Raw genomic sequence first — 10115 nt, forward strand, 5'->3', positions numbered from 1 at the left:
CAATCGGCTTCCCCGCTGCACGCGTGCGGCGCACAACCGGTGTGACGTGGAAGTGACGGGACACGTTCGTAAACCCATCGCGAACCGAGTACGACGCCCTACCAAGTGCGCCCGCAACCCTGTACAGGGTCACATCTTCACAAGGCTGGCAAGCGGCATTCCGCTGCGCGCGTGCGTCGTCCGAGCAGTTGCGTGATAAACGACCGTGTCGAAAGCCCAAACACCGCCGAGGCCAGTCGCCGCCGCCGCAAGGGCAGCCACGCAGCCTGGCGAGAGGCATCGTCTCGTGTAGCGTCGCCCCCGCCCCAACTGGAGTGGCCCAGTTTTTTGAACGGGACGGGAACTGCGAAGCACTTAGACCGACGGCGGACTACGACGAGAACGCCTTAAGCTTCGCCAACGTTTCGCCAACTCGTGCGGGAGACTTTTTCCGCTTCGCGGCAAGTCGTCGCGCCGTGCTCTCCGCATCAACCGCGTACGCAGCGAACCGCAAACGTCGGGCGCAGCCTCCTCACCTCCCTGCGCTTTGCGCGCGAACGTTCCCTGTTCGCGCGGCAAAGCCTGGAGGAGGCACGGCCCCGCAGCGTGTTCGAGCGCCCGGTCTACGGGACACCCTGCTTACTTCGAGGGCAACAAGCGCAACGCAAGGCTGCGATCTCGCGCACTTTGCGCACGGCTGGAGAAGCTTTGCTGGCCGGCTTTCGCTCCTCGTGTTTACCGTGCGTTAAAGTTGCGCGTCCGTGGCTCTCGCAGCTCTTGCGCGCCCGGTCGCAGAGAGGAGTACGCAACCTCGACCGCACTTTCCCTGCAGGCTTCCTTCCGACTCGAAGTCCTGCGGCGGTCTCAACGAGGTGCCACATCCTCAATGCAGTCGGTCGCCCCCGTTTCGGTTGGGCTCTGGCACGACGGTCGCCACCGTCTCGCCCTTGAGTGGCCGCTGTTGGCGCTCGCTGTGAGGTGTTCAGCGTGCTGTCCGTGTTGCCGACGCGGTCAAAACGAGTCGACGGCTCACGTTCCCTTGTGCGCCGAAGGCTCTCTTGATATGTGATCCGACCCTCAGACAGACGAAGCCAAGGGAAGACCCAAGGCCGCAATGTGCGTTCAAAGAATCAGTGCTCAGTGTGTCCTGCAATTCACACCAAGTCTCGCAGCTGGCTGCGTTCTTCATCGACCCGAGAACCGAGTGATCCACCGCTTAGAGTCGTGAAAAAGTGTTTGTTCAATTCCGTACAGTCAAAACCAAACGTTTCTGGCACTCGGCCAAACAGTGGCCAAGAAGGGCGCTTTTCAGCGCACGCTTGGACTCCAAAACTCTGCCGCGCCTTTTTCGGCTGCCGCAAATCGAGCAAACGGTGTGTTTCGGACGGCGTTTCGCTTCCGCTACTTGCGAGTGCTTTCGTGGTCCACCCCTCTATAAATACTCGGGAGGCGTCGAAGCCGGTTCTCCAAGCCGGACCCGTAGGTATCGTTGTGTGCTCGCTCTCATTGGCCCGCCTAACCAGAAAATGCCTGCGGTACACCCATTTGGATAAGAGTGCACGCAGATGCGGGCCTCGACGGCTACACATTTCCTCGGGCGGCCGCCTCCCGGCCTCCGTGGAGCGCGGGATGCACGGTCCCATCGACAAGCCTCTCCCGTTTTTACCGTGGCGTCGCGGTTCACCACGGCGGGCGGGTCGGTCTCCTCCGCATAAAAAGGGGGACCCCCGCTTTTTGTTCCACGAAATCGCACAAGCTTTTTTCGCATCCACGGTTTGCCACCGCACACCAAAATGCCGATCCGGCTGCCTACTTTAGCCAACAGGTGGAGCCAGGCGCGCCGTACTTGCGCGGCACTTCCCACGTCCACCGAAGTCGGTGCCAAGGACCACTTTCGGCGCCGGAGCCGCGTACGAGCCTACTCGAGGCGGAAGAACGAAGCCAGCAAGGGCCTGGCCGCAAGTGCGTTCAATTGTCGGGACGTCCAAGTCCCTCGTTCTTCCGTGCTTCCTCTTTCGGCAAGTCGTTGCGGCACCTTCCCAAAGCGCGCAGACCCGCTAATCGCGACGAGCGCGACGTGGCCGTGCCGCCTTTCCCTCGGCAGCAAGCAAAACGCCTGGCAACGTCGACGCTCCCCTAACCGCGATCTCGCACCGTGTTTCGTGTGGCGAATTCAAAAGCCGGCCGGCGCTGCTGCAACCATTACGGTCGGTACGCATACGCCGCGGAGGGCGGGACGGTCATCGGAGCGTGCGGTTCCTCCATCGAGTACTGCGCACCTCGGCCGTCGCATCGCCGTGCCATGACCGGCCGCGCGTCAACGCGAACCGGTGCCAGCGAGATCCCTCGCCTGCAAGAACCGACCGGCAGCCTCCGTCACCCGAGGACGCGGAGGCGCTTGCCGCGGACGGCGGGACGGTATGCACTGGTGCACAGCGGACCCGTCACATCGCCAGTTCCTTGACCGACCGCCGACGCTTGTGCCGTTCCTCTCGTACTTGGCAGTCGCCGCGCGATTGTCGGGTCTCGTTCTTGCACGCTCGAACGGTCGGGAGGGCACTCGGCTGGCGTTTCGGGAACGCGCAGCCTCGCCTTCTACCGACGTAACCACGACTCGCCGTTCGCGCTCCGCCGCTCCTGTTTACAGTACTAGGCGGTCCCGCAGCGGTCGGGTCGCGCATTTCGAGCGCTTCGAGCCACGGTGCAGTGGCGGGTCGAAAGCCGACCTATGAGTGCGTTGCGCCGTTTGTACCCGCGTCCGCCACCTGGCCGACCGTCCAAGGTCGCGGTGTTGGCGTCCGCTGGGCGCAACAATTTGTCACGGGGTGCCGCTCCACATTCAGGCAGCCCCGTGGGGAAAAGCCGACCCCGCGTCCAAACGGGGTCAGCGGCAGAAAGTGTCGGGCGCAGACGCAGCTGAGGCGCTCACCCTTCACAATCCGTTAATGATCCTTCCGCAGGTTCACCTACGGAAACCTTGTTACGACTTTTACTTCCTCTAAATGATCAAGTTTGGTCATCTTTCCAACAGACCGGCGCAACCGAAAGGCCGCGCCGGACATCGGTCCGAAGACCTCACTAAATCATTCAATCGGTAGTAGCGACGGGCGGTGTGTACAAAGGGCAGGGACGTAATCAACGCGAGCTTATGACTCGCGCTTACTGGGAATTCCTCGTTCAAGGGGAACAATTGCAAGCCCCTATCCCAATCACGAAAGAAGTTCCACGGGTTACCCAGTCTTTTCAGACAGGGATAAAGACACGCTGCTTCCTTCAGTGTAGCGCGCGTGCGGCCCCGGACATCTAAGGGCATCACAGACCTGTTATTGCTCTGTTTCGTGCGGCTAGGAGCCGCTTGTCCCTCTAAGAAGGTTGTAAGGTGCTGGGAACCCCGCACCTATTTAATAGGCTAGAGTCTCGTTCGTTATCGGAATTAACCAGACAAATCGCTCCACCAACTAAGAACGGCCATGCACCACCATCCACCGAATCAAGAAAGAGCTCTCAATCTGTCAATCCTCCCAGTGTCCGGGCCGGGTAAGTTTTCCCGTGTTGAGTCAAATTAAGCCGCAGGCTCCACTCCTGGTGGTGCCCTTCCGTCAATTCCTTTAAGTTTCAGCTTTGCAACCATACTTCCCCCGGAACCCAAATACTTTGGTTTCCCGGAAGCTGCCCGCCGAGTCATTTGAGTAACTCAGGCGGATCGCTGGTTGGCATCGTTTATGGTCAGAACTAGGGCGGTATCTGATCGCCTTCGAACCTCTGACTTTCGTTCTTGATCAATGAAAACATTCTTGGCAAATGCTTTCGCAGTAGTTCGTCTTGCGACGGTCCAAGAATTTCACCTCTAGCGCCGCAATACGAATGCCCCCGTCCGTCCCTCTTAATCATTACCTCGTATTCCAAAAACCAACAGAACAGAAACGAGGTCTTGTTCTATTATTCCATGCAAGTTTATTCAGGCGACTCGCCTGCGTTGAGCACTCTAATTTTTTCAAAGTAAAAGCACCGGCCATCTCGAGGCACACAATGAAGTGCACCAAGAAAGAACCGGCATGATGTTCAGTCCGAGCCGTCGCATCGGGTAGATGCACTACTCGTCTGGAACTGAGATCCAACTACGAGCTTTTTAACCGCAGCAGCTTTAGTATACGCTATTGGAGCTGGAATTACCGCGGCTGCTGGCACCAGACTTGCCCTCCAATTGATCCTCGTTAAAGGATTTAGAGTGTACTCATTTCAATTACGGGGCCTCAAAAGAGTCCCGTATTGTTATTTTTCGTCACTACCTCCCCGTGCCGGGAGTGGGTAATTTGCGCGCCTGCTGCCTTCCTTGGATGTGGTAGCCGTTTCTCAGGCTCCCTCTCCGGAATCGAACCCTGATTCTCCGTTACCCGTAACAACCATGGTAAGCAAGTAACCTACCATCGAAAGTTGATAAGGCAGACACTTGAAAGAAACGTCGCCGGCTCGTGGCCATGCGATCAGCACAAAGTTATCCAGAGTCACCACACAATACGGGCCGAAACCCGATCGATCTTGGTCTAATAAAAGCACCCGTTACCCAAAGGGCTCCAGGCTCACTGCATGTATTAGCTCTAGAATTGCCACAGTTATCCAAGTAGGAAGAAACGATCTAAGGAACCATAACTGATTTAATGAGCCATTCGCGGTTTCGCCTTATTTCGGCATGTACTTAGACATGCATGGCTTAATCTTTGAGACAAGCATATGATTACTGGCAGGATCAACCAGGTAATCGTTCGACTGCGCGTCCGTCCTCGCCCTCGGCGGGCCGGACGCAGTCTGTGTGCGGCGGAGGCCACCTTCAGGCGCCCCAACACGCTTATTTTGCACTCCGAGATGACGGCGTTCGAGCTCGCTACGGCACAACCTTCCCGAAAGACGAGTGGGAGCCGTGCGGCAAGAAGCACGTTCATGCTCGCTCTTTTTCGTTGCATCGACTCGGTCGCGCCGTGCGGGTTGCCCAAGCCCGCTGCACTGTCGGTGGACCGGCCGGAACTAGCAACGGAGCCGAGACTGCAAAGCCGCCAGACGACGGGTCACGCCCGCGTCTTCGGCGCTTTCGCATCTGAATCGCCCGAGGACGACACGGAACACACCTCGATATCGTGGTAAAACGGCACCGTCCGACAACCAGCCCCTAACGCATCAAGCGGATGAGGCTGCAGACGACTGCCGTGGATTCCCCTGGAGCAGACCCGAGGACACGCTTGACGAGGCCGAAGCCCGCCGCATATCAGACACCCGGTCGCTTTCGCGTACGCCGCTCACGAGAACCCCCACATAATAGCAGCGATAAGTACCCAGACCTCCTTGGGCCCTAATACGAGCGTACTCGAGAAAATTTCACCGCGGGTGTGCCCCGAAACGTGTGGCATGTTGAGCGTGCCACAAGTCTACGTCGCTCTCAAACCCGCCGAGGTCGTAGAATTTGCGACCCTACTCACGAAATTCCCACCGAGGATACGGCCGCAAACGTACCGCACCTTGGGTAGGCCACGAGTTTGTGCAACACTACGCTGACGGCACAGCACCGAGGTCGTGCGCGCACGCACGGGAAAATTCCGCCGCGGTTTCTGCCGAAAACGTGAGGCACCACGACTCTCCGCAAGTTCGCGTCGACTGCGAAAGACCGAAGTCGTGAACGACGTGTCCGCTACTCGCCGCCGACACGCTGGACACCAAACGTACAACGACTCGACGGCGTCGTAGAGGCCCACGACGCGGTTTTCCTTAACGACGTCTCGGCGTGGCACCGACAGGTTAGAACGGCCGACCAACGTTCCCTGTCCGCCGTTCGGCTCAGTCGAAGGGCTCGGCGACTTCGGCAACGCTGCGAAGCCGCACGGTGACGCACGCCATGTCCCCATTTTTTTTTTTCTTTCTGCGTCTGCCGGGGTGCCCCTATAATAGCAGCGATAAGCACCCAGACCGCCGTGGGTCGCTCGCCCCGGCTGACGTGGTTTTTCGTACTCCTGCGGCGGTCGCCGTCAAGCACGTCCAAATACGCTACTTTCGTGGGCGCATTCACGCTCTTTCGCTTCGCCGGAGTGCCAGCACTCACTCTGCCAAAAACGGCGAACATCCGAGCGGCGGTTCCCACTTTTGCGTCGGCGTCGCAAACCCCGCCCCGGCAGACGAGGTTTGCCGTACTCGTGCGACGGTGGCCGGCGGGCACGTCGAAAGACGCCGATATCGTGCGCGAATTGGCGCACCTTGGCTTCACCGGAGTGCCGCCACTGACTCCTCCAAAAACGGCGAAGATCCGAGCGGCGCTTCCCACTTTCGCATCGGCGTCCCGAACTCCGCCCCGGCTGACGCGGTTTACCGTACTCGTGCGACGGTCGCCGGCGAGCACGTGGAAAGACGCCGATATCGTGCCCGAATCGGCTCCGTTCGGCTTCGCCGGAGTGCCAGCACTGGCTCGGCGAAAGACGACGAACATCCGAGCGACGGTTCTCACTATTGCGTACGCGTCGCAAACCCCGCCCCGGCAGACGCACTTTGCCGTACTCGTGCGACGGTCGCCGGCGAGCACGTAGAAAGACGCTGATATCGTGCCGGAATCGGCCCCGTTTGGCTTCGCCGGAGTGCCAGCACTCACTCGGCCACAAACGGCGAACATCCGAGCGGCGGTTCCCACTTAGCCGTCGGCGTCCCGAACTCCGCCCCGGCAGACGCGGTTGCCGAGCTCGTGCGACTAGCGACCGCGAAGCCGTCTCGCGACGCCGCTTTCGTGCGCGGCTCCCACTGCGACCTGGGTCACCCGAGGTCGACGAGCAAAAAAGAATGTCGAAAAAAATTTTTTTTTTTTTTTGCGTCTGCCGGGGTGCCCCTATAATAGCAGCGATAAGCACCCAGACCGCCATGGGTCGCTCGCCCCGGCTGACGTGGTTTTTCGTTTTCCTGCGGTGGTCGTCGTCAAGCACGTCCAAACACGCCACTTTCGTGGGCGCATTCGCGCTCTTTCGCTTCGCCGGAGTGCCAGCACTCACTCTGCCAAAAACGGCGAACATCCGAGCGGCGGTTCCCACTTTTGCGTCGGCGTCGCAAACCCCGCCCCGGCAGACGAGGTTTGCCGTACTCGTGCGACGGTGGCCGGCGGGCACGTCGAAAGACGCCGATATCGTGCGCGAATTGGCGCACCTTGGCTTCACCGGAGTGCCGCCACTGACTCCTCCAAAAACGGCGAAGATCCGAGCGGCGCTTCCCACTTTCGCATCGGCGTCCCGAACTCCGCCCCGGCTGACGCGGTTTACCGTACTCGTGCGACGGTCGCCGGCGAGCACGTGGAAAGACGCCGATATCGTGCCCGAATCGGCTCCGTTCGGCTTCGCCGGATTGCCAGCACTGGCTCGGCGAAAGACGACGAACATCCGAGCGACGGTTCTCACTATTGCGTACGCGTCGCAAACCCCGCCCCGGCAGACGCACTTTGCCGTACTCGTGCGACGGTCGCCGGCGAGCACGTAGAAAGACGCCGATATCGTGCCGGAATCGGCCCCGTTTGGCTTCGCCGGAGTGCCAGCACTCACTCGGCCACAAACGGCGAACATCCGAGCGGCGGTTCCCACTTAGCCGTCGGCGTCCCGAACTCCGCCCCGGCAGACGCGGTTGCCGAGCTCGTGCGACTAGCGACCGCGAAGCCGTCTCGCGACGCCGCTTTCGTGCGCGGCTCCCACTGCGACCTGGGTCACCCGAGGTCGACGAGCAAAAAAGAATGTCGAAAAAAATTTTTTTTTTTTTTTTTGCGTCTGCCGGGGTGCCCCTATAATAGCAGCGATAAGCACCCAGACCGCCATGGGTCGCTCGCCCCGGCTGACGTGGTTTTTCGTTTTCCTGCGGTGGTCGTCGTCAAGCACGTCCAAACACGCCACTTTCGTGGGCGCATTCGCGCTCTTTCGCTTCGCCGGAGTGCCAGCACTCACTCTGCCAAAAACGGCGAACATCCTAGTGGCGGTTCCCACTTTTGCGTCGGCGTCGCCAACCCCGCCCCGGCATACGCGGTTTGCCGTACTCGTGCGGCGGTGGCCGGCGGGCACGTCGAAAGACACCGATATCGTGCGCGAGTCGATGCTTCTTGGTCTCGCAGGAGGGCCGCCACTCACTCCTGCAAAAACGGCGAAGATCCGAGCGGCGCTTCCCACTTTTTCGTCGGCGTCGCAAACCTCGCCCCGGCAGACGCGCTTTGCCGTACTCGTGCGACGGTCGCCGGCGAGCACGTCGAAATACGCCGATATCGTGCCCGAATCGGCCCCGTTTCGCTTCGCCGGAGTGCCAGCACTCGCTCGGCCAAAGACGACGAACATCCGAGCGACGGTTCCCACTATTGCGTACGCGTCGCGAACCCCGCCCCGGCAGACGCGGTTTGCCGTACTCGTGCGGCGGTGGCCGGCGGGCACGTCGAAAGACGCCGATATCGTGCACGAATTGGCGCTCCTTGGCTTCACCGGAGTGCCAGCACTCACTCGGCCAAAAACGGCGAACATCCGAGCAGCGGTACCCACTTAGCCGTCGGCATCCCGAACTCCGCGCCGGCTGACGCGGTTGCCGAGCTCGTGCGACTAGCGACCGCGAACGCGTCTCGCGACGCCGCTTTCGTGCGCGGCTCCCATTGCGACCTGGGTTACCCGAGCTCGACCAGCAAAAAAGAAGGTCGAAAATTTTTTTTTTTTTTCTGCGTCTGCCGGGGTGCCCCTATAATAGCAGCGATAAGCACCCAGACCGCCGTGTGTCGCTCGCCCCGGCTGACGTGGTTTTTCGTACTCCTGCAGCGGTCGCCGTCACGCACGTCCAAATACGCCACTTTCGTGGGCGCATTCGCGCTCTTTCGCGTCGCCGGAGTGCCAGCACTCACTCTGCCAAAAACGGCCAACATCCGAGCGGCGGTTCCCACTTTTGCGTCGGCGTCGTAAACCCCGCCCCGGCAGACGCGGTTTGCCCTACTCGTGCGACGGTCGCCGGCGAGCGCGTCGAAAGACGCCGATATCGTGCGCTAATTGGCGCTCCTTGGCTTCTCCGGAGTGCCGCCACTCACTCCTCCAAAAACGGCGAAGATCCGAGCGGCGTTCTCCACTTTCGCATCGGCGTCCCGAACTCCGCCCGGGCTGACGCGGTTTACCGTACTCGTGCGACGGTCGCCGGCGGGCACGTCGAAAGACGCCGATATCGTGCCGTAATCGGCCCCGTTTGGCTTCGCCCGTGTGCCAGCACTCACTCGGCCAAAAACGGCGAACATCCGAGCAGCGTTTCCCACTTTCGCATCGGCGTCCCGAAGCCCGCCCCGGCAGACGCGGTTTGCCCTACTCGAGCGACGGTCGCCGGCGATCACGTCGAAAGGCGCCGAATTCGTGCACGAATCGATGCTTCTTGGTCTCGCAGGAGGGCCGCCACTCACTCCTGCAAAAACGGCGAAGATCCGAGTTGCGCTTCCCACTTTTTCGTCGGCGTCCCGAACTACGCCCCGGCTGACGCGGTTTACCGTACTCGTGCGACGGTCGCCGGCGGGCACTTCAAAATACGCCGATTTCGTGGGCGCATTCACGCTGTTTCGCTTCCCCGGAGTGCCAACACTCACTCTGCCGAAAGCGGCGATCATCCGAGCGGCGGTTCCCACTTTTGCGTCGGCTTCGCAAACGGCGCCCCGGCAGACGCGCTCGTGCGACGTACTCGTGCGACGGTCGCCGGCGAGCACGTCGAAAGACGCCGATATCGTGCTCGAATCGACCCCGTTTCGCTTCGCCGGAGTGCTGCCAGTCACGGCGCAGAAAACGGCGAACAAGTGTTTTTTTTTTTTTTTTTCCTAGAATTTGTGTTATAGAAGGCACATTTGATATCGGACGATAATTTTCAACTTTATCACGCGCACCGATTTTCGTGTAGAGGTTTGCAAGTTTATGGGAATTTCTCCACTTGGAATAATGCGATTTAGTAGTACTACGAGAACTTCATGGATGTACTCAAGGGTACGGGGCAAGTCAGTTACGTCAACACCTGCAGATTTTTTACACTTCAAACTGAAAATTGTTGGTTGTGAGTCCTCGTGTGATATTAAAGGCCGATTCGCTAACACATAGAACAAAGAAAGAAAGGAAGAAAAAACGCCCGCGCTC

The 10115-nt window shown here is 59.9% G+C and overlaps 2 non-coding genes across 2 annotated transcripts; both read right to left on the reverse strand.

Moving 5' to 3' along the window:
• Positions 1 to 1050: 1050 nt before the first annotated feature.
• LOC142793856 (5.8S ribosomal RNA) lies at positions 1051 to 1203 on the reverse strand. The gene has a single exon (XR_012891874.1). It is a non-coding gene; the product is annotated as a 5.8S ribosomal RNA (ribosomal RNA).
• A 1719-nt stretch (positions 1204 to 2922) lies between these two features.
• Positions 2923 to 4737, reverse strand: LOC142793847 (small subunit ribosomal RNA). Its single transcript, XR_012891869.1, has one exon. It is a non-coding gene; the product is annotated as a small subunit ribosomal RNA (ribosomal RNA).
• Between the last annotated feature and the right edge of the window lie 5378 nt (positions 4738 to 10115).

Source organism: Rhipicephalus microplus, unplaced genomic scaffold, assembly GCF_043290135.1.
Source record: "Rhipicephalus microplus isolate Deutch F79 unplaced genomic scaffold, USDA_Rmic scaffold_340, whole genome shotgun sequence".
Classification (NCBI taxonomy): Eukaryota; Metazoa; Arthropoda; class Arachnida; order Ixodida; family Ixodidae; genus Rhipicephalus; species Rhipicephalus microplus.